This window comes from Oculina patagonica, chromosome 11 (genome assembly GCF_052425735.1).
Source record: "Oculina patagonica isolate OP01 chromosome 11, crgOcupat, whole genome shotgun sequence".
NCBI lineage: Eukaryota > Metazoa > Cnidaria > Anthozoa > Scleractinia > Oculinidae > Oculina > Oculina patagonica.
Genome location: NC_135768.1, coordinates 22,902,509 through 22,927,073, shown reverse-complemented (window position 1 = coordinate 22,927,073; position 24,565 = coordinate 22,902,509). Strand labels below are relative to the sequence as shown.

Genomic DNA, 24,565 nt, shown 5'->3' with positions numbered 1-24,565 from the left:
TACCAATGTGTACGTTCTTTTTACCATTTCCCTGCCTTTTATAACCAAATTTCAGCACACCTAAGATACGTTGTTGTAATTCGATTCATATTCGCGCAGATTATTTCCTCTCTCCTCCGCAGAGGACTCTTTCGTGTTCCGTACGGGCTGAGAAATTGGGAGAGGTGAAAAGTAAGCGCGCGGGGGACACTCCTTTTTTTCATTTTTTGTGTTTTCGCCTTCCTCCCGCCGTGTTTTTTTCGCTTTCCCCCACTAAAGGAGCCTCTGCGGAGGAGAGAGGATTATTTCTAGAAAGTGCACTCACGCTCGAAGAAGTCACGTTGGAAACTATTACGCCGTTTACACATTTGCGGCCTCCTTGGGTTACAAATGTTTACGTTACACCCCACTGTACTGTCTTTTATTACCTTGAAACAATTATACTGTTTGCTTATTAGGTATAGAATTAGCAAAATACAATTATCACTTGTTTTTAAGTAATTTATTTCAAGCAAGTGTGACCAATCATTGCGTGGCACGGATCAGGTAATTGTCACTGACTCTTCAATAAATACTCCGTTACAATCAACCAAGGCATTCGTTCGAGTGGTTTGAATGAGGTAAGTGAGCAAGACACTTTACTTTGCACGGTTGTTTTTCACACTGACATTAAACTCATTGTTTTCCTTTTCTATAGTGTTTATTGCAGAAATACAATTTCTCCTTTTCGTTGAATTTTATTGAAGCAGCAAAGGTAAGCAATTCACCGTTTCTACCTTCACTATAATAAAGGAACTGTGTCACGGATTTTTGCCAAATCGAGGCATCGGAAATGACCATCGAATTCGGTGAAATGTAAAAATAACCTCTTAAAACAGTGAAGGAACATTTGAATAACACAGCAAAGATAAAATGAGGTACGGATAGCCAAAAGTGTCGAAAATTGAAACGGATTGCAATATGGGTTTTTGAAATATTGCTGGGTTGAGCAATTTTCAAAGTTAGTCTCGTTTGCTTGTAACTGTTTATAACGCCTGGGAGACACATTTGGTTGCAGTGAAGCTATGGTTTTGTGATTTGGATGCATAGGAGTAATTTCTTAGGAAGTATTTGGGAAAACTTTAAAAAAAATCAGCCGTGACACAGTCCCTTAAACAGTTTTTAAAAACGAAAGTTGTTGGTCCAAAGTTTGTCATTTCTTTCCTAGCGCTGGCTCGGAAGCTTTTCTACCGGGATTATTCACGCTTTTTTAAATATTGTTTTATGCTTTGTTGACCTGCCATGTCCAACAATTTTACTGCGAATTTCTTTAGTCTTATATGTGCAGAAAGACAGTTTTTCTTCCATAGCATTTCATTTTTCTCTTTGAGTTGGATATCGAGCCTTTCGGGACTATCCCACTGTTCTAAATTTTGTTTTATGCCTTGTTGACCTCCCGTTTCCAACAATTTTATTGCGATTTTCTTTCATCTTATGCAGTTGCTGGATCTCGCTTCACTCCGAGGGTTTTCTCTAAATACTCCTGTCAGTTTCTTCCCTACTGAAAAACCCGACAACAATTCCAAATTCCAATTCGATCTGGATAGAGAACCGGAATGAAAACCGTACCAGCTAGAGCTGATGTGGCTTGCTCTCAAAGTATCTTTAATTGATATGTCTTTAACAGCGACCAAAATGTGCGTTTACGACTTTTTAACGGCATTCAAATAAAATCGTAAATCGCGACAAACGACTACCCTTTTTGGAAAACCTAAATTCCAACAACGACAAGCAGTTTTCCTTCAATTTTACTACCGACAGCGACGTGAAGTGCGATAAAAAAGTGACACGGGACAAACAATACGCCCCCCCCCCCCCCCTGACAGGGCCTCTTCAAACCTATCCTTGACTAAATTATAAGTTAAATTTGAATGTAGATTGATGCCTGGTACCTAATATATATACTTTTGGTCTTTTTCTGACTGTGTCAGATGAAAGCATTTGCAGTTTTTGTTCTTTTGATGCTGGTTTTGATGCCAATGGCCTTGAGCGAGCAGATGAATGACGAGGTAGGAGTAGATCTAGAGAGTTCACTTATATAAGGCGAGCAAAATAGACTAACTAACAAAAGTGGTTCATTTCTTGGCCGTTTTCTGCAAAACAACAACGTGAAATGATCAAAGTCTCGTATTTTGGAGAACTTGAACGACGCTGGCTAAATTTTGTATTTCTATTTGTAGTTGAACGCTCTCTTTACATATTGAGCTGGAGCTAGCTCCTAAACCAATTGATACACTGAATACCTCTGGATAATCATGAGATTCTCGAGTAAAATATAACTTCATTTTTCACTAGGCGTTATCCCCGGCGTTATCCCCGTCAAAATTTTATTAAATTTTGTCAAATATTCGCTATGAAACTAAATGTTTGCAAAGAAATTAATTTTATGATTCTAAATGACAAAACCATAGCTTCATTGCAACCAAATATGTCTCCCGGCGTTATAACTTAAAGTTACAAGCACACAAGATTAACTTTGAAAACTGTTCCGCTCGACCATATTTCAAAAACCCCTATCACAATCCGGATTTAACAAATTATAAATATTTTTAGGAATTTTAAATTTAATTTAAATCATATTTTAGAATTTTATACGTTTTTTGTAATTATTAGGTTTAGTCAAATTTATGATAAGATTTTTTAAGATTTTTTTTAATACTTTTTATATTTACTTTGTCATTTTTAATTAAGGAATTGCAGGTCTACATCAGTTTTATGCTGCCGATTTACCTACCCGCGTAAACAAATAAATTATGTATGTACGTCATCTTGACACTTTTGGCAAACCGTACCTTCTTTTGCATTTGGTACGCGATATTTGAATATTTTTTCACTGTTTTTAGAGGTTATTTTATGTTTTATGTAATGATTAATAAATGAGCAGCAGTGTTTTATCAAGTCTAAAACACGAGGCGCAGCCGAGTGTTTTAGACTTGATAAAACACGAACTGCGAATTTATTGAACGTCTTGAAAATCTTCTGATGTAGATTAACTCATTCTTGCACTAATATTTAGAGTTGGGGTTATTTTGGCCTAGAAAATTGGACGTAAAGTTTAGCCGTGTCTTTATCAGATATAAAGACACTCATTAAACATTAATTTCTTTTGAATTTTCTTTATGAAGTATTAATGAGTTTTTTAAGGTACTATAGTCATTTCCTGTGTCTATATTTGGCTCACATCCCTGGCACAGTTCTTTTAACAACACTGTACATTTCTTTCTTTATTTGTTTTGTTTAAGATGGAGAATTTTGAAGTTGGCCATCCCGATGTGATGGACGACAGTTACACCAGAGAGATTGCTAAGTTCAATGACGGGGAGGAGGAAACCGCAAAAAGGCCTTGTGTGATACCTTGCCCTTTGGTTATCTGGTGCTGTTTCAAATGGTGAGAGTGATACACAGATGAGAACCAACCAAGCCGCGTTGTTTAATAGCAAAGCGCGTGAGTGACGTCACGACTCAGACAAGACTCAGACAAACAAACCGGAATTGAGGACGATTTTCCTAAAACGCTTTCCAAAGCAGCCGGTATTCCTAAAACATTTTCATAAAACGAGAAATTCGCCTAGATTCCTTCTATTTCTCTCCGTCCAACACCCTTCTGGAATACCAATTTAACTTTATTCATTGCTTTAAAGCTGTGGATCTACGAGACTTGCCCTCCGCCCTCAACACGAGCAAGAACCACGTGAATGTCGCAAAAATATCACACAGCAATATAAACCCAGACCCAACTGTGGTTTGGAAGGTTATTCAAGCTCTTGGGTTAAAGATAACCCAGAATTACAAGTACTCTTGTGCGTTTAACCACGTCGGCAGGATAAGTTTCTTCCTTCTATCGCAGTGCATTCGCTATTAGTTTTCCCATGCGATCTCTTGCCCTTAACACCGCGCTTCTGGTGTGGGTTTCCTCATTAATTTGCCCGACCGGTTACAATACGGTCAAGTCTCTCTTACACGGACACCGCTGGGACCGGACCCAACTGTCCGTCTTAGAGAGGTGTCCGCCTTATTCTTGGCTTCAGTTTTTTCACTTCGCTTCGCCGATTTGCCATGGCCTAAATTAAGAGTGGGAACCCAGTCGATATTGTGTCGATCCCACGAAGAAGCTGCGGCTCTAGAATGAAAATGTTGATCACAAACCCTATCGTTACTTAAGATTTTTTCTGTGAGGTCATCGCGGCTTATTGCTGAGATCCATCTTCGCCTTCGCTCAATGCTGAGCTCTTCAACTTCTGGGCCCTGATTCGCCACAACTGCCGGAACTCGATACAATCGTATTCCCTTATCTCGACCAGTTTTTCTAGAACAACCCACGATCAGGCACATAGGCATTTTGAGGACGCGAAACTGGAAAAAACTCGACTGAACACTTGTGTTTGTGACTAGCATCCGTCCGCCATATCGGTATTTGGAACACCATCATGGCGGACGGAAGTCACACGTAATCCGGAAGTCACGTGAGTGCAAGCAAAGAATTAATGAAAAGTAACTTTAATGCAATTATTTTCACCTTTTTACGGCTTTTAAGCACAGTTTTATTGATTTTGAGTACATTTTGAAATCCAAGATGGCGGATCTAAGATGGCGGCTGTTTTGACATCATGATGTAATTGTCACGTGATGTAACGTCATCATCCCACGTGACGTATACCAAAAGATAGATTTTCGGACATACTATACATCCTCTAAGTTTCATTGTGATTGCTTTAATATTCTGGAAGTTACATTGGGGGGAGGGGGGTGAAGCCCCCCCCCCCCCGGTGACAGAAGGTCCAAAAAAGACCGGTCTGAATAGGGTTGAATAATTGTGATAGAAAAATTGTACGCATTGTCCTCGACGTTTTGGGGAAGACGTTAGTTGGATGATTTGATTCTTAGTAGCATTTTGATTTGTATCCCTTCACTGCTGTGATGTGAGTACAAAGGAGCATGTCGGCCTTCTACTCAAAATGAAACGCACAAGTTAGACAAAGAGGGAACTCAAAATGAAACGCAAAAGTTAAAACAAGAGGGAACTAAAAATGAAACACTGGAGTTAAAACAAAAGGGAACTCAAAATAAAACGCAAAAGTTAAAACATGAGGGAACTCAAAATAAAACGCAAAAGTTTAAACAAAGGGAACTAAAAAAAACGCAAAAGTTAAAACATGAGGGAACTCAAAATGAAACGCAAACGTTAAAACAAGAGGGAACTCAAAATGAAACGCACAAGTTTAATCATTAGGAAACTCAAAATGAAACGCATCAGTTAAAACATAAGGGAACTCAAAATGAACGCACGAGTTAAAAACATGAGAGAACTCAAAATGAGTACACTCAACAAAATTACTGGATTCTGATTGGGCGAGAGCAGTACAATTAATCCCAAATTGTACTCCTTAGGAGTACCTATTACTTTTCTTTCCGACGTTGAGCCAAAGTCTTCCGAAGTTGACCCGAAGATTTACGACTTTGACCCATAGTCTTCCGAAGATTTCCGAAGTTGATCCGAAGACTTCCGATGTATCCGAAGTTCATACGAAGACTTTTGGAGTTGAACCAAAGTCTTCCGAAGATTTTCCGATGCAAGCCCGAATACTTAGGAAGGTTTCGGAAATTTATCCGAAGTATTCTGAAGACGAACTGAGGAGTTATGGAGCTTACCGTTCCGAATTGCAATTACACATGTTGTCAAATCAGAAAATATTCCTTATTAGACAACTATTACAAATTTACCTAGTTACTTAGGAGTAAAATAAAACAAGCGCCAAACTTCCTTTTCAAGAGGCAACATTTATTTCTAAATGACAAACACTACTTTAATAAGTCCATTCATCCGTGGACTGATGCCTCAAACTCCATGGCCTGCTTGAGTTACCGTATACAATAGCCATTGACACTGTGTGCGAAAATAAACACAGATTAGCAGTGCGAAGGAAAACAACCTCTTTATTTACAGATGGTCATGTTGAATAATTTCTTTACTAGATTAGGTATCACCCAAAAGTCAATATATGTAACTTCAAAACTCCCTTAGAAGCTTTCGCCTGGTCATTTTCGTGAGTACGAGTAATTATAACTGTACGGGTAACACTCCTAGAAGGGATACGTTACCCTTGTAAAAGGGTCAAATGATAGCCCTCCGTTACATGTGTAAGGTTATCCCTAGGGCTATCTCGGCCAAATAAATCCATGGAAACCTGAAGCCGTTGAATTCGCATTTCGTCTTGTACTCTTTAGAAAAGTAAGCCTAGAGGAGTGCATGTAACCTAGTTGTGAAGGTTTTTTAATCTTTTGAACTTGCCGTTAATGTAATCTCATCGTCAAGATTTTAAAGCGCAAATAACGAACTTTTAGTTTATCAAGACGGACACTGGACTTTTGCTTTTAACAAATATTTTACATATGATTAGTTTTATTTCAGTTAAGGTTGATTTATTGTCGGTTCAGGCACGTAGGGCCAGCTGTGGTACCGCAGTTTGAAACGTGGTTAGAGAGATTCACCCTGAATTGGCTTTCCCTTGAACAGTACGTTACAGAACGGATACAAAGATTAAAGTAACGTCTCTACGCGCGCGCTTTACACCCTACGTTCGTCGTCATAACCATGCACGAACTATTTAACTGGTCTGTCACTGTGACCCTGACGAGAATGGCAGGCTTCCTGCGTGCAGACTTGCGTGTTTTTTCCTTTATCAATCTATGCCGATAATCATTCTCTTAGTGAGCTCACTAAGCTATTATCACAATTATTTGTACTTTTTATAGGCTTTTGTTAAATAATATATTTGTCAACATTCACCAGTGTAAATAGTGTTGAAGATGAGCATGATACTTTATTGAAAACCATAACAGCGTTCGTATGCAACTCGCTCCTGGGGTTCAAAATTTGTAAACTGTTTGTTTCAATCGATCCCTTTTTTCGGCTCTGAAAGTCCAACGTACGGTTCTTTATCAACATATGCGACACTGGTGAGAGGAAAAATCTTTTCCCCATGGAATTCGCAAGAGCAAATGTCCAGTGTGTAAAATGAAGGCAAAACGGTACATGGATGTTCGGTACCTTGACAACGGAAATGATTTTAACAAGCACGCTTACAGGCGACAAAGCCTACAATGTATCTATATGATGTAATTTTGCATTTTATATCCCGTTGTAAAATTCATTAACTATTCATGATGGTGCAAACCAATCCCAGCACTGTATTCAGATCACATATACACAACTGTAAACCCCAATACAAATCAAACAATAGAATTAACTTTTGATACAGACTCCTGCTCAGCTAATTAGTATTCATTAACTTTTGATACAGATCTTTACTGATTCGCATAACAAAACTTTGCATTCAATTTATTGTTTTCATTTCACAAGTAGAATAAAATATTCGCGTCCGATCTGTATGGCCGTTTACAATGGCTCGCCTATCGGCTCGCCATTGTAAACGCCCATACAGATCTCCCGCTCATATTTTATCTACTACTTAAAAATTAAACGAATTTTACTTTCATAAAAGAGATATCTTGTAAAAGTATGTGTACGTACTGCCTGGTGTCGTTGTGTATTGTAAATCTTGTACGTGCTATAAGCTGACTATTTGCGGATGGCTGACTTTTTCGGAGCCTGTTGTTCTAACACAGGGTTTCAACAATGGTTTTTTCTTTGCATATTGTTGCAAAACCATATAAGATAGATGTTTGATGCCAGAGAAGAGAGAAAATTGCTTCTGAAATAATCAGACAACTCACGGCGCGGCCGTTTTCTACGATCGATAGTCTGTTCGGCTACGACTCACAACCATTTTGTTCTCTCGAGCAAACCTTTAACTCACATTCTGTCAAATAATACTGTTTCTCTTTCACGCTGTTCTTAAAAAGAGATTTTAACATTAACACCTCTTTATTCTTCTAAATTATTTGCGGATAACCCATCTGCCAAGAAATTATAAAGTAGCCTTGTTTAATTTAGCGAAACGAACACGAACAGATTTTCAGAAAGGAACTGTTCTCTACCACTCGCTTGACGTTGGTACACAAAGTCGAGAGAAAACATATTACGTACCTAGCTGTTAGTGTTGTAAATTCTTGTTATAGATGTGAATTACTGCATAAGAGACAACTTTCAAACTCTCAGTTAAGAACTGGATGTGACGTGTGGCTTTCAGTCGTTTCAAAGGATAAATGGGTAGGGATGCTTTCGTCCTTTATTGAGGAGGAATTTCATTGGCGTGCATGGGGGCTGGGAATACACGACAGCGTGACGTCATAGAACTTTGTTACTTCTCATGATTAAAACGACGGTAAGGATCTTAAGCGTCTAACAGCTTGACTAAGAGGGGGGTCCAGGGTGACCCCGATAAACGCACGTTAACAGATGGCTTGGGGGAGAGGGTAACCCTCCTACCAGGGATAATTTTTCTTCATAAAAACCGGCCCTTAGTTTCGCTTTTTACGAATTAGTCAGCAGACGACTTGCCAGTGCTTTTGAGTATGAAATCTAATTTTCCTCGTAAGAAAATCTACTTGTCCCGGACAAACGAACGGGTCTTTTGTTGAGCTTACAAGAGCGTAAAATTAAAGCTAAATAGCTGAAATATGCCAAAATACTGCGATCGTATATAAATTGACAATAAATACAATGGCTTTCATTTAAGCTTTTAAATTATTTTTCATTTCGTTTGTTTTAAAAACCTTGTTGTTATTTAAGAATAGAATATGAAATTAACAGCTAAAGCTATAACAGCGTTCGTATGCAACTCGCTCCTGGGGTCAAAATTTGTAAGCTGTTTGTTTCAATCCCTTTTTTCGGCTCTGAAAGTCCAACATACGGTTCTTTATAAACAAATGCGACACTGGTGAGAGGAAAAATCTTTTCCCCCATGGAATTCACAAGAACAAATGTCCAGTGTGTAAGATGAAGGAAAACGGTACATGGATGTTCGCTACCTTGACAACGGAAATGTTTTTAACAAGCACGCTTACAGGCGACAAAGCCTACAATGTGTCTATATAATGTAATCTTGCATTTTATATCCCGTTAAAAATTAAACGAATTTTACTTCTCTTGAAAGAGATATATTGTAAAAGTATGTGTATGTACTGCCTGGTGTCGTTGTGTATTGTAAATCCGTTAATTCGATTTGTTGTACGTGTTATAAGCTGGCTATCTGACGATGGTTGACTTTTTCCAAGCCTGTTGTTCTAACACAGGATTTCAACAATGGTTTTGCTTTGCATATTGTTGCAAAACAATTTAAGATAGTTTTTTGACGCCAGAGAAGAAAAAAATTGCTGCTGAAATAATCAGACAACTCACGGCGCTGTCGTTTTCCACGATCGAAAGACTCTTGCTACGATTCGTAATCATTTTGTTCTCGAGCAAAACTCTAACTCACACACTGTTAATGAATACTATTTCACTTTAACGCTGTTTTATATAAAGAGATTCTAACATTAACACCTTTTTATTCTTCTAAATTATTTGCAGATAGCCCAACTGTCAAGAAATTATAAAGTAGCCTTGTTTAATTTTGCGAAACGAACAGGAACAGGTTTTCAGAAAGGAATTATGCTCTGCTACTCGCTTGACGTTAGTACACAAAGTCGAGAGAAGACATATTACGCACCTAGCAGTTAGTGTTGTAAATTCGTGTTACAAATGTGACTTACTGCACAAAAGGCTTAACTTTCAATATTTACCTTTAAAGTCAGCCAGTAGTAATGTACTACACTCTGAGGCAAAAATTTTTGCCACAGAGATTTAGTACATACTACTTCCCAGTGCTGAATTTTTGCGCTAGATCTAAAACTGAATTTTTGCGCTGGATTCCAAACTGAACCTAAGCGCTGGAAAAATAGGCCTGATTTTATAACTGATTTTTTGGGGGGGGGGGCAAAAATAGATTCAAATATTGGATTCAAATATTGGAATCAAAACTGAAATTCAAAAAATGGAAACAAAACTGAAAATCAAAAATAAATTCTTATACTCAAAAATCAAAATGGATTCAAACCCTGTAAAACCAAGCCTGAAAAAGCAACCCTAACACAACCCTAGGTTCAAAATAAAAAAACTTCTTATACTAAAAAATAAAAAAAATGGAAATCGAAAAATACCTTGGATCAAAACCTAGGATCAGAAGCTTCTTTCCTCGATTTTCTATTGTATTTGGCAATCGCTCTGTATCGTTTTTTATTGATATTGCAGTCAGTCGAAATTGCTTATTTCATTATCCAAAATAATTAAATATTCCTTTCTTTTTATCATAATATACTCTAGTTTGTTATCAAGGGTAGTATCAATCAATCTTCTAGAATGAAATTTGATATTGTATTCAGGCCATCCCTTTTTCATCTCGGATTGTTTAATCATAATGAGCTTTGATCCATTTTTCTTTTGATCTAAGGGTGTGTTTTCCATTTATATAATAAGTTATAGATAATATTTTTTTATATGAATTTGTGCGTTTGATTGTTGTTAAACAGAAAACCAAAAAAAACTTCTTATACTAAAAATAAAAAAATGGAAATCGATAAATCCATGGTCATTGGTCTGGTTTATAATCTTGGAATCAAAATATGGAAATCAGGTCTGGTAACCTGCTGATAGTTACATGATTAATTATTTAAAATGGTTGATCGTATGATTTTCTTAGCCAATCAAAAGCTTCATTTTTTGCTACACAATTGTGAAACTTTTTTATAAAATCAAAGTAAAATTTACTCAAAAAAAATGGAATCAAAAATGGAAATCAAAAATTTGTTTAATATCCGTAAGGATATGTTTCTATACAGCTTTCTTCTATGTATTTTATTGCGCGCTTGTCATAACCAAAGCTGTAAAAAAATATTTTTAATGTATAACATATAAAAATTAAAATCTAGTATAAATATATATGGGTCTTATAACTGTATGGCTAGATAATAATGAATATTACGTTCATTATAAATATGATTCTTATGCTAGTGATTTATATGGTAATTTGATTAATATTCATACTAAAAAAACACCAAAACAGTCTTTTAATAAATATAATGAAATTGTTGTAAATCTCGCGGGTTTATTTCGTTTTAGAGACAAAATTTTAAAAAAGCAATTAATTTATGAATGCTTTCATGGGCCTATTGAAGATTGTGATATTATGATTTTAAACAATAATGAAACAGATTTACGATTATCTAATCTTGTATGTATACCTTAAAATATTTTTTTGTAATCAAATACTGATTTATAAAAATATTATACTTAATATTTTTATTTGCATGTGTAATACTTGTTTTAAAAATTGTTTATATATGTTGTAAATCCTTCATTGGTATCCAGCTATTGAATTCATCACTATAACCCTTCCATCTTACCAAAGCTAGGTTCTTCTTATAGTTCCGCCGAATTACTTTATCAATACGAAATACTTCTTGTTCAGCTTTTAATAATTCAGGCTCATAGAAACTTCCGCCTATCTCTTCATTATTTAAATCCTTCAGTTTATAAGTAATAGGATTAGTGTATTGTATCTTATTTATTTTAAATATTTCCTCACTCCAATTAGGTGTATATCCTTTGTCAAACACTTTACGTTTATACTTAGATATTCGAATCTTGTCACCTATTTTAAATTTTGGCTTAGATGATACTTGCTCCATATCACCACACAGATTAAAGTAAACAATCCCTTCATTCTTCTTTTTGCTTGCTTCTGTTGGTGTCATCTTTATGCTTGAATGTTTAGTGTTGTTATACTCTTTCACTAATTTAGGTAACATATCAAGATACTGCGTATTACCTTGAACAGTGAATTGTTTCCACATTTGAGTTTTAATTGTCCTATTCCATCGTTCGCATACGCTACTTTTCTCTTCATTTTCGGTTGAGTATAGTGTTATACCATTCTTTTCCAAAAGCTCCTTTATATTTTTATTGTAATACTCTTTCCCTTTATCAGTCCAAAGATATTGTGGTTTACGCCCCTCTTTGAATATTGTTATGAATGCTTGAGTTACAGTTTCACCTTTTTTGTCCTTAAGTGGCACTATCCAACCATATTTACTAAAAACATCCAGTACCATGAGAAGATATCTGAATCCCTTGTTCCATCTACTGAACTGTTGCATTTCAACCAAATCCGAACACCATATTTCGTCAATATGATTCACAATAACACGCCGTCGAGTAAAGTTACGCTTAATTGGTTTGTGTAGTTCATTAGCTAATTTTTCTTGCCAGTTTTCCCCACCCGACGGCTTTTTACGTTTTTTGGCTTCTTTTTTTTTTTATACCCAATCCGATTTTTCTTTTACTAGCGATTAAAGCTTGTACACCTGTTGTACCCCATGGACGATCTTTGAATGGTATTTTTGATATTCTCTTAAGCATAAGATCATCTGCCTTATGTTTATCAGCTAGTGATTTTGAATTACTGTAATCAATATCGTGCTGTTGACATATGCTATCAAGATTGTTTATTGGATCTCTATATTTAGGATCGTTAGAAGCTAATCGTTCTTTTAATTTGGTACCAGGGCCACAATAATTGTACTTTTTACCTGTAGGTGTTCTCATGTGTAATTCTCCAAGTTTTGATAAGTGTTTTTGAATATCAAGAGCCCCGCCATAATGCTCTTTGATGAATTTGCTTTTATTCTTTTTGCATATAGAACAAATCGATTTCTCCACGAGCCGGTTATTTTTGCTTCTGACTTTTTTAGGATTTATTGAATCGGTATATCTTTTGCATGAAACGCAGTATGATTGGCACATTATATATATTGATTAGATATTAATCGCAATAATGATTAATCCATTTGCCGTTTTTATATTCTGTGTAATTACATGATGGATTAAATTTTTCATGTGCATATGCTCCAGCGGGCTTCCAAAAATTAGATGTCTGAATCCCGCTTTTTTTATTAAATATACCTTTAGCAAAGTCACCGCGCCAATATTTTTTAAATAGATCTTTATCAGCTCCCGTAATTGCCATGATACCCGATGCTAAGTCTTGAGCCTGTTGAAACACTGAAATCTTTTCGCCGACCTTTTTGTGAATCGTTTCACCAACTCCTCGCCCCTTTTTCTCACTCACAAAACGAGTTTTAGTAATACCACAAGAAGCGCATTTCGATTTGAGCATTAAACGATTGTTTTTTGTTCTCGTACATTTTTCAGAACCAAGCACTGAATCAGTTTGTATTTTTTTACGTACGCAATACGATTTCATATATAATATGTTTACATATTTTTGAAATAATTGCTTATAAAACGTTCATTATACGTTGTGTTAGTCATTGATAATGGCATTAATATATCGAGATACTCTTTATCATACTCCAATGCTTGATGCAGGAAATAAAGACAATAATAGCCACAAAGAACTGATTTGATATGTTGATAATGTGTGTTGTTATATATTATTTCTTTTATACCATCTTTTTTAGCTCTCAATAAAAATTCCTGAGGGTAACTTAATCCAAAACTGTCAAAATATAACAAAGTATTTTTCTTTTTACCATTAATACAACAAGTCCAATGCGTGCCTACTCCATCATAGTTGTCTAAATTAATTATACACGGACTATGCTTTTTAGGCATATGCTCGTCTCTACTGTATATCCCTGTGATATTAATTCCCAAATACTTACACCATCTCATGAGATCAATGTTACTTAGAGGTTTTTTGATGAATGTTGGCTTTCTTACTTCTTTCTTGGGTTTATCGTCTTTTTTTTTGGAAGAACTAATCCACCAGTTTTGAGAAACTTATTATATTCATCCCACGATCCTATTACTGGAGGAGATCTGTAAGATAATACATCTTTCTTACTTGGTAGTTTAATTTTACCACCGTTTTTTTATCTTTGTTTTCTAATGATTTGTGGTGAATAATAAGGGTATTCTATTTGCATTCCTGTCCCTCCTTGAGGGGGAGTGACTTGAATTCCTTTTCCAATCACCTTTCGCATTTTACTTATTTCTGTTTTAGATAAACTCAATGTAATGCCTTTACCCTCACTTTTTACTTTATTATGCCGTGTTATTTGTCTTTTTGTAAGGTATAACTCAGTATTACCCTTCTTTTTGATCTGATGCTTATCAATCAATAAACTCACTTCACTTGAATTTTTGATTGCTCTGGCTAGCTTTTTCATTTGGCCTTCTGTTAAAGGAATATATGTTGAAATATATTTTGTGCTCATAGTCTTGCTCTATATATAATAGTGTTAGATTAAATATTACATAAAAATAAGTTCATTCCCAATTTTATCAATTACGATACTTTCCTCATAAAGTACTACAGCGTAAATCATATAATTGTCAGTAGCTTGTACATTCAATCGATAATGAAACAATAACTGTTTTGGATCATCAGTAACTGATTCCTTATGATTTCTTAAATCGAAATAGATAACAGGATATAATTCAGAATAATTTTGCAAAGTCAACTGTGTACCACTATTGTAATCATTGGATCTGTATGCATATTCTTGAATGTCATTATATAATCTTGGTTTAAAAGTGCAATCATACTCTAGTTCTGGAGTAAAATATGAATTCCCAAGTTGCAATCGACATGTAGATAGTGTACATGCATTATTACCCGCATTTATTTTAAAAGTATCAAAAATAAAGGGATTTTCTAATTCATTATTTGACTTGTTTCTTTGCAGATATACAAAAACATGTTTTGCATTTTTAATAGCTGGTGTAATTTGATATATCCCAGAAATAGCAGTTGTTGGTGATGAATGTTTAATAAATTCTCTTAAATATGTCCATTTTGATGGTGTTAAAAAGGTATTATTCACTAATTTTTGGCCTGCTGATGTAAAGTTCAAACGCGGAAGCCAAAACTGAAAATCTTGAACAACATACCGTGTTTCATCACCCGCAACTCTGTAAATGAATTCTCTGTCATCATTTAGTGTTATATTTAGTTCGATTTGCATAGGTGGTATCATTTTATCGCGGAGTTCTTGAAAAATTGAAAACCTATTTAACGGAATGATTGCGTATACGTCTTTTGATTGTGAACACAATTCAGCTCTTTTAATTGCTCCTACTTTTGGGGCTGTTCTCAAATCGCCCGCTAATACAGCTCTATCGTCGAGATACCAATTGAAATTGGTAGCTACTGTACGGCTATAGTCATCAGAAAATTCAAGCAATCCTTTTATGAAACAGATTTTATGCAGGTCATTACCATCGTAAGGCTTTTTACCTCCTGAAGTTATCATAATGTGATTTATCATACTGGTACTATCATTTATCGTTGACGTTAGCACAGGTGTTTGTAGAACATTGGCCGCAATGTTCGCTCCATCAGCCTTTTTCTCAAGTTTATATTTCACGATAAAATACCCATTATACCAATCAAACCAACTAGACCTATCAGTCATATTGAATATATACCCTGTTTTTTCCTGATATAGCCCATTTGCAGGTCGAATAATTGGTGTTGACAGATTAAATCTGAGATAATCTATTTTTTCAACATTCTCAATGCTTCTGAAACTCATTATATTAATAGATTATATAATTTACTTCAGTTGTGCTAATCGTTTCAAAATAAGATCCCCAGCTTTTTCACTTCTATTTAACACAGATTTTAAAGTTTTCTTTTGTGTTTTGATTATAGGTGATTTATTGATATCTTTTACCATTTTTTTAGAATATTGTCCGATTTTTGATAAATCATTAGTTATTAAACCTGATCCTTTATGTCTGTATTGATATAAGCCTTTATTTGGATTATAAAATCTCATCCACTCGTATACTCGATTCATTTATATATTATGGTTATATTAATTAACCTCTTTGATAATGATATGAAACGCTGTATCAATTTCGTTTAAATCTATAGGCCTATTATAAGAATCTGTAATGTATAGTCTGATTGAATCAATGCTATTTTTATTAATTGGTGAAAATTTTAATCTTCGCGGTTCAAGAGTGAAAGGGAATGATCTACGAATGCCTTGTGCTATTATACTAAAACAAAATAATACATCTCTGGATTCATCTGTTAAGGATCTACTGGTTAAATCAGTATGGATGCATATCAGATCAACGCTCCTCGTCAAATCGGGTATATGGTCACTGATATTGCTTCCAGAAGTTAAATTTTTCTTATCAAAACCCAGTATCATATTAAAGTCTGATACAGATAAATCTAGCTCATAATTTGGTGCTATGGTTATTATCGCTTTGAATAATGATAAATCAAACTTGACTTCAAATATATAATTATCATCATCGGATTTACCCACTGCATTTTTTAAAAAAGTATCGATGTCACTATATGAATACATGCCATCTGGAAAAACTATATCTTTAAAGCTTGTATCACTACCTGTTGTTTTTCGATATCTAATCTTATTATTGGCGAATGAAGCCGAAATATTATACCAACTATACGTCATACTGATTATTTCGTCTAGTGCCATCTCATAATTTTTATTTGGATCCAAGAAAAGTGGTGGGTCAATAAATATAGTAAAATCATGTGCTTTCTGATTATAATTATTGGCTTGTCTTTTCGCCCTGAATGAACTAAGTATTAAATGTTTCTCCATTATATATTTAATTTAGATAAAATAGTTGTTATAAATTTTTTCATATAGACGCTTTGTAATTCTTTTCACTCTTAACAGTTCATCTATTATTGTAATACCTTGGTTTTTTAATTCATAACTCGTATTTCCAGCGGATATGCTTCCACAAATTATATCCAATTTTTCAATAAGTTTTTCAGGGTCTCTGTAATAAATAGCCTTATAATTATGGGCTAGACCACTACCTTCCCACTCATCTTCTTCTCTATCAGAATCAGGCGCTGTGTCCTTCCTCATACCCTCTATCTTATCAAATAATGATTTCTCTATAGCTGGTTTTTTCTTAGATTTAGTTTTACGGGGGGTCTTTTTTAATTTTTTTGATTTTTCCTGTAAATCCGAAGCTGAGAAAGGAACTTTTTTGTATTCCATCCTTTGCTTTTTTTGGCTAGTCATTAACAGCTGATCTTCAATTACATCAATTTGTTTTGTAAAATCTTCAGATTTTCTTAACAGCTCATCATATGATTCTCCTTCATACTTACCAGATTTGATATAAGTTTCACCGCTCTTCAATAGTTTACCTAACAAAACATTGACATGTCGCCTTTCTTTGGCTAGAACTCTGCGTTCATTATTCAATTTCTTTTGCTCAGCCTTTTTGATCGAGCTAGGAGCCCATTCTTTTCTCTTCGGTGGTTCAAAATCGGGCATTTCATCTTCATCTTCTGTTTGAGCTTCATCAATTGGTGGCGGTGATGGCGGTGGTGGCGGTGGTTCATAATCGGCCAATTCATCTTCATCAATTGGTATCGGGGGTGGATAATTGGGCATTTCATCTTCATCCTCATCTTCATCAATTGGATATTCTGGAAGAGGGTCACGCTCTTTTACCCCTTTATTTTTCAACTTTTTAGTTGCTTCAATTTGTGTGTCGAGACGAGATGTTACTGGTTTAAACATTTTTGTGAATTTGATTTGTCCTAATTCATCTGCCAATTTTGAAGACATTATTTGATTATTAATATTTTTGATTTGATTCTCAACTTCCTCTTTTTGGTCAGCAATTTTTTGCCAAGCTAATAGACTCATTTATATATATTAGTGTAGATTATTATCAGTCTTTCATCAGTCTTCCAGAAGTCTTTCACCAGTCTTCCAGAAGTCTTTCATCAGTCTTTCATCAGTCTTCCAGAAGTCTTTCAACAGTCTTTCATATTATATAATTAAATAATATATAATAAATGAAGATTCCAAATTTAGACACAAAATCATCGCATAAGCCTGAGAGAAAGTTATGCGATTTTATAAGTGAAGATTATAGAATGCTCGTAGCGGGCAGTAGCAATTGCGGTAAATCAAACCTAATGATGTTCATGTTGAGAAAACCGCTTGTCTTTTATGATAAAATATATATTTATACCCCTAATCAGCATCAAGATAAAATTCAAGATCTTATAAAGTTGATGCAGGAAATATCTGGTTTTGTAGGTTATGATGTGCTCGAAGTTGGTGGTGAAGATGATATAAAAAATACAAATGAGTATCAAGATGATAACAGAAAAGTTGTTATTTTTGACGATATGATGAATTCAAACAATAAAATTCAAGATAAAATAGCTAACCATTTTACTGATGGTCGACATCATAAGATTAGCCCTATATATCTGAGTCAAAGCTACTATGATGTTCCGCAAAAAATTCGGTTAAATTGCTCTCATATGATTCTATATCCACCCACGACAAAAAATAACCTCCAGATGATTGCTAGAGAAAATCTGATATCACCGAATTTGTTTGATAAACTCAAAAAATATGAGTTTTTATTTCTTGACAAACAAAAAAATACCGTAAAAAAGAATTTCGACGAATCTATATTATAATCTAATATATTAACATAGATGGGTTACATTAATGACGAAAATGATTTTATATCAACTAAATATTCTCAAAGTGCAAAACCTGCAATTGGTTTAAAATTGACTAGCCATGGTAACTATTATATGGACAAAAAGAAAATATTCGGGTTAAAGACACAAGATGACGTTGCAGTGGATGCTGATTATGATTCATATGCAAAAGACTTGGGTAGTGCTATTAATAAGAGATATCTTAATCAATTTTGTTTAAAAAAAAATAGAGATGAAACTACTTTTGATTGTGTTGGACTTTCACTTCAGAACACTGAAGCTTACTATGATGGGTTGTATAACGACTTATCAATACCGAATGTTGAATATGTAAAATTAGAAGACAATAAAGTCAAAACAGAACTAAACAACAAACTCACTGATAAAGCCGATCTTAGTACCAATAACGAACAAACGTTTAACAGCATAATAAATGTCCCGAATTTCGATCAAGGCTATAGCAATATGTCTAACGTAATGAATAAAGAATATATTGACTCCAGAGACGCGCTTAAAGCCGATAAAACATATGCCGACAATACTTTCCTAACGAAGAAAACAGGTGCTATTTTGGCTAATACCCTTCAGAGCAAGGCTTCCAAAATATATGCCGACAGTACTTTTTTAACGAAGGCTGTTGGTAATGGCTTAGCTCAGAGCATACAAAATAGGCTCAATATTCACGGTAGTAACATGATGCAGGCAAATCTCCATATGGGTGGGTATAATATAACCCATCTAAAAAACCCAACCAATGATACAGACGCTGTAAACAAAAAATACATGCTTGATCATGTTGATAGCAGTCATATAACTTCCGTTGGCCAAGAAAACACGTTTGCCCATATAATGACCGATAGTATCAATCAATTAAGCGAGGAAGATGATATCGAGTTAGGCAGTTTAATCGATCATCCGAATTCATACCATAAGATCAATACGAAAGTTGTAGACAGTAAGCTGGTACTTGACAGCAATAAAGGCTACTACTCAAGCAGATTAGGTATCAATGTATATAGTTTACCAATCAATCGATACACAATGGTTTTCGAGCTATTTTTTCCAGCTGAAATAGATCATGATAGTCTAGATATCGATATTGTATCATCAATCGACAACATCGACAAATCAACTACGCGAGTTTATGATGGATATAGTCGAACAATAGCACAAATTAATAAATATCAACAACATCCTAATAATTATCTCTATGTTGATATCGTTTTAAAGATGAAATCAGGGAACGCATATGTCCCAAAATTACAAACATATATCGTGATTTATGGAATAAAAGGTTATCAGAGTAACGTTGATCCTAGGATATACGATCAGCTATATTATGTTGAAAATGATAGAATAGCTTTCAATGCATCAATTGATATGAAAACAAAGGCTATTTATGGTATTAAACCAGCTACTACTAATGACCAAGCTGTTAATTATGAACAGTTAAAAAATTTTCGGGACAATTTGAAGTCTGATCTTGAATTAAAAATCGGTCCGCGATGCGTACGTGTGGGGGCTTGATAATTTCAAATTTGATTCTTCTTTTTTGTGAATTCATTTAGTACATTCAATTACCTTAAGGCTGCTATTTATTGCGGCAAATAATCTTTGCGATTTTTTGCAAATTCATTCCTTGAAAATTTATGAGCAGCAGGTGATTCAAACATTTCTTTGATGCACATGATAACAGATAAACAGCGGAATGTCTATTACATTGATATAACATATTTTCGTCTCACGTGACTAAGTACGTTTAAGTAGCACAGTCGGGTTGGTACCTGACTGCGGATCGAGAGGTCGCGAGTTCGAATCCCAGAGGAGAGATTTTTTTTTCTTTTTTCCTTTTTTTTTCTTTTTTTAACCCATAGCACTAAAATGGTTTGTTTATTATATCGCTCCGTAGGTATGCATTGCAGAATAATTTACATGTAAGCTGTTAAGTAATAACGCTGTAAATAAAATAAAACAGAACATATAGACTGATTCAGGTACAAATGTAATTGTGCTGTTTCATCTGAAAAGCTTTTCCTTTTCTTGCGAACAAGCAGTCCAGCCACGCACTCGATTTTAGCCAACGCTCTGGTTTCTAGATAGATCCATCGCTAATGAAGCTTATGTGAAACCCGATTTAGTTTTCGAATGCTCCTACATGTACGACGCTAGCTCGACAGATACGAAAGAGATCGATCTTGCGGCTCTCAATATTGGCTTGCGTAAGCGTAAAAGCTCCTCTTGAATTGATGTCCAACCTGCACAGACTTCCAGCCAAACGAAATGTTGGCTAGTATGACTTCGTGAGCTGCTGTAATGACGAGCAACTACAGGAACAGCTGAAATCAAAGAAACCACACGAAACAACACGCCAAAATCCAATATGGCCTACTCGACAAGACCGCCGACTCATCCCCAGGCTCTCTCGCAGAAGACCACGTGACGCAAGCAAACCCACGCACAAATAAATAAATAAATAAATAAATAAATCCCTAAGTCGATGACAATGTGGCGGCTTTGCCCCCACAAAAATGGATAAAAAAAGAAACATCAGCTATTACCATAAAATTTTCGAGTATTTTTATGATCTAACGGATCCATCTGAATTCATCATGGCAGATGCAAACGGAGCGGTAATTCAGGGATTAAATAATGGTCTTGTGTTTTTCCAATCAAAAATGCTAGCAGATTTTGATCCAAAGAATGGTTTTTTTGGTGTTTTCGTAATAAATTTAAATGAAAATATCACTGAATCTAATGACTACACTATATATATATCATTCAAAAACAGCTATAAACTAGGTGATAATAAAAGAATTAAAATAGAATTAGGCAACGAGGGTAGCTTTCATTTCCCATGGATAAAAGTAGAGAATAATAAGTTAGCACTTGAATATGATTTAGATTCATATACAGAGCAAATCAGAGATGTTTATATAACTAAATTTTTAAACCTCTGGTATACTAAAATAGGGAATCAATTTAGAATCGCTGTTTGCAATAATGTTATGAGTATTGATCAAACATTTTCTGGGTTTAATATCAATACATCTACCATTAAAATTTCTTCAGATTACTTTGTACAAAGAATCGGTTTTAGTAACACAGCAATGTCAGTGAATAGTCGAGAGTATCACAAAGTCCAATTTTTAGATAAAACAATGGGTATATTCTTCGAATAAATTATCTAACTCACTATTATATGAAAACTGCAGATTTAATACATGAGATGCTGAAAACTATTGAACGGTTGATTAAAAATATCAGAAAATTATACAACAGATTTAAAAATAGAAATAAAACATAGTCTAAGCATATTATATATATGCCGAAACAACGCAAAAATATATTCGAATGGAACCATATATCAAGCGAACTTACTGAAGACCAAATTATAGAATTGAAAGCTTATTATCAAACATATCATCGAAAATGTTGGGCTTACAAGCAGGCTGTTAAACGTTTCAAAAAATGGAAATTATTAGGGAATTCATTGTCTATCATATTTGCATCAAGCGGATTCGCCTCCTCTATAGCGACTGGTGGCATTGCTTTGATCACAATATCAACAATTTCATTATTGATTCAGGGTTGGATGATTCACAAAAATCTCGAGTTAAAAATTCATAACTCCATATATGCCTACCAAAGCTATCAACACCTTTTGAACTCTATTAAAGGCGCTATGAGAAGTGGCGATTATAATCCGTCTAGCATCCTAAATACAATGAAAAGCATTGACGATTACATATGCGATACCGGTCCAATAATCGATCGGTATCTGCTCAAGTATGATGATAAATTTACCAAATAATCCGTGCGATCTGGGCCGATTTTAATGCTAAAATCTCACCCCAATACCGATCATTAAAAGCTCGCGTTTTTTTTGATTTAGTAACACAGATGAAATTGTATGGGATACCGAGCATTTTAAACAGCTGTCTTATAATATATTTCGTTGAGATCATCCTCTTTCTTCTTTTATTTATTGATGGAAGAATAGTATCGATCTCATGAAACACTTTGTAAATCTTATCGCGCTGATTATGAGACAATTGAACTCCATTTTTAATACATAAATCGTTTAAAACATTCTCAATGTGGTATTTACGATGATAGATGCTTTTACGCCATATCTTGTGTCTGTTCTCGTAAAAATCAAAATACTCGCTAACATATTCATAATTCTGAGCCCCGCAATTTCGACATACTGTTGAATAGGCATCTTCTAAAATATCCTGTTTATCACAGCAATGGTCAACAAAATTATCTCCTGCATATAATAACTCATTGCAAAAAATACAAGAACCCTCACCCATTATTTTTAAATCGCTATGTATCTGTGTATCACAAAACATCTCATATATAAATATATTTATATAAAGATGGTTCAAGGCAATAGAATTAAGTTATATCGTCTAAAATGCAATTATGGAAACACTCGTAATTGAATACGCAACGCATATATTTCGTCCTTTTTCGGAAAATCCCAGCTAAATTCACGATACAATAACCAATTTTATCAACACTTTGTTTAGGTCGTTTTCGCTCACAACCATCGCAGACTTCGGCATCGAATAAACTTTTTGAGTAAATTTTACTCAAAAAGTTTATAATAAAAAAATTCTTACTCATGACCTTGGAAAGTAATGATGACTCATTTTCCTGGGAAATCCCCTATAGTTGCTTGGCAGAATTTCACAAAATGAATAATGTTTTTACAAAATATTTCACAATTGTGTAGCAAAATGTGAAGTTTTTGATTGGCTAAAAAATCATATGAAGAAGCATTTTAAATATTAATCATTTCAAAACCGTTGGGGTTCCAGCCCTGATTTGCATAGAGTGAATAAATATGTATTTATATCACAAACATTGCTTCTGAGAAGACACATGCTGATCCTTACGAGGTCTTCTACGTCGCCGTTTCAGTTGTGTATGTTCAATCTGGTCTTCAAGTATACACTCTAAACATATATGATTTTTGTCTTCATTTGATATTTCAGATCTGCTGTTATGGTCTGAAGATAGCATTTTAATAATACTAATATTAGCGTCAAGGATGCTCTGAATACACCACATTTTATTAATGAAAACTATATCATTCGAGCTTTCATCAGCTTCTGGTTGGTGTTTGATATTTAATGTAATATCACTCATTCTATATATATTAATAAAGAAAATAATTATCTGTTTATATCTATCACTTAAACGCATTATAAAAAACATAAAAAGATGAATCTATATTATATTGAATTACACAGTATAATATACGCTGTTATCGCTGTTTTGACAGCCAAAAATATGCTTGTTTCTGGCTATCTATTTGCAGTTCTGTCTGTGATTATACTTCGATGGGTTTCTCATTGATTTATTGCATTTTGGGCAAGTAAACTCCTTCTGTCGCCATCTATCTAATGCTTCCTTTCGACGTTCCTTTTTGTCTTCAGGTGAAACCTTTTTCGGTCGAATATTGGCTGATTTGATGCAATCATCAGGCATGTCTTCTTTGTTTACATATTCAAATTTATATCTTTCTCCGTCCTTTTTCGAGATACCGCTATGGCAGTTATTCAGATTTGAACAGACCATTTGCACAATACCTACATTGACCCTCAAATGCTTCTCTACTGCATACATACTGTTGAAATACAATTCTTCTTTCGTTCTTTGGTTGATAGCCTTGATATATCGTCGGTTCTTATGATTGTTTTTAACAAATGTATAATCACGCGTTTTTGCGCTCTTTAAACAATTCTCCTGCTGAGTCATCAATTGCAAGTTACACAATCGATTGTCAGTCTTGTCATTATTAATATGATCAATCACCATTCCATCTGGTATTATATCGTTGAAACATTCCCATACAAATCTATGAACCTGGTAGCATTTGTAGCCTGATTGACCATGTTTTCTAACACTACAACTCATATAACCGCTATGATTCTTGGTCCCGTTATGAGGCGGTGCTCTCTTAAAAATATGTATAATATTCCCTTCAATATCAGCACCGTAAAGATCATACATTGGGTGAATATAGTATTCAATATCATTAATTCTCATTGTCATTATCATATTAATTTAAGTAAGTACCAAACGTTTAAGTA

General features: G+C 34.6%; 2 long non-coding RNA genes across 2 annotated transcripts in view; one reads left to right on the top strand and one right to left on the bottom strand.

Moving 5' to 3' along the window:
• The first annotated feature begins 709 nt into the window (after positions 1 to 709).
• LOC144631149 (uncharacterized) lies at positions 710 to 3,446 on the top strand. Its single transcript, XR_013566683.1, has 3 exons — positions 710 to 733; positions 1,950 to 2,027; positions 3,261 to 3,446. It is a non-coding gene; the product is annotated as an uncharacterized LOC144631149 (long non-coding RNA).
• A 2,330-nt stretch (positions 3,447 to 5,776) lies between these two features.
• Positions 5,777 to 24,565, bottom strand: part of LOC144630730 (uncharacterized) — a 101,034-nt gene continuing 82,245 nt past the window's right edge. Inside the window, exon 5 of the long non-coding RNA XR_013566617.1 lies at positions 5,777 to 5,902. This is a non-coding gene — a long non-coding RNA (uncharacterized LOC144630730). The remainder of the gene's footprint in view (positions 5,903 to 24,565) is intronic.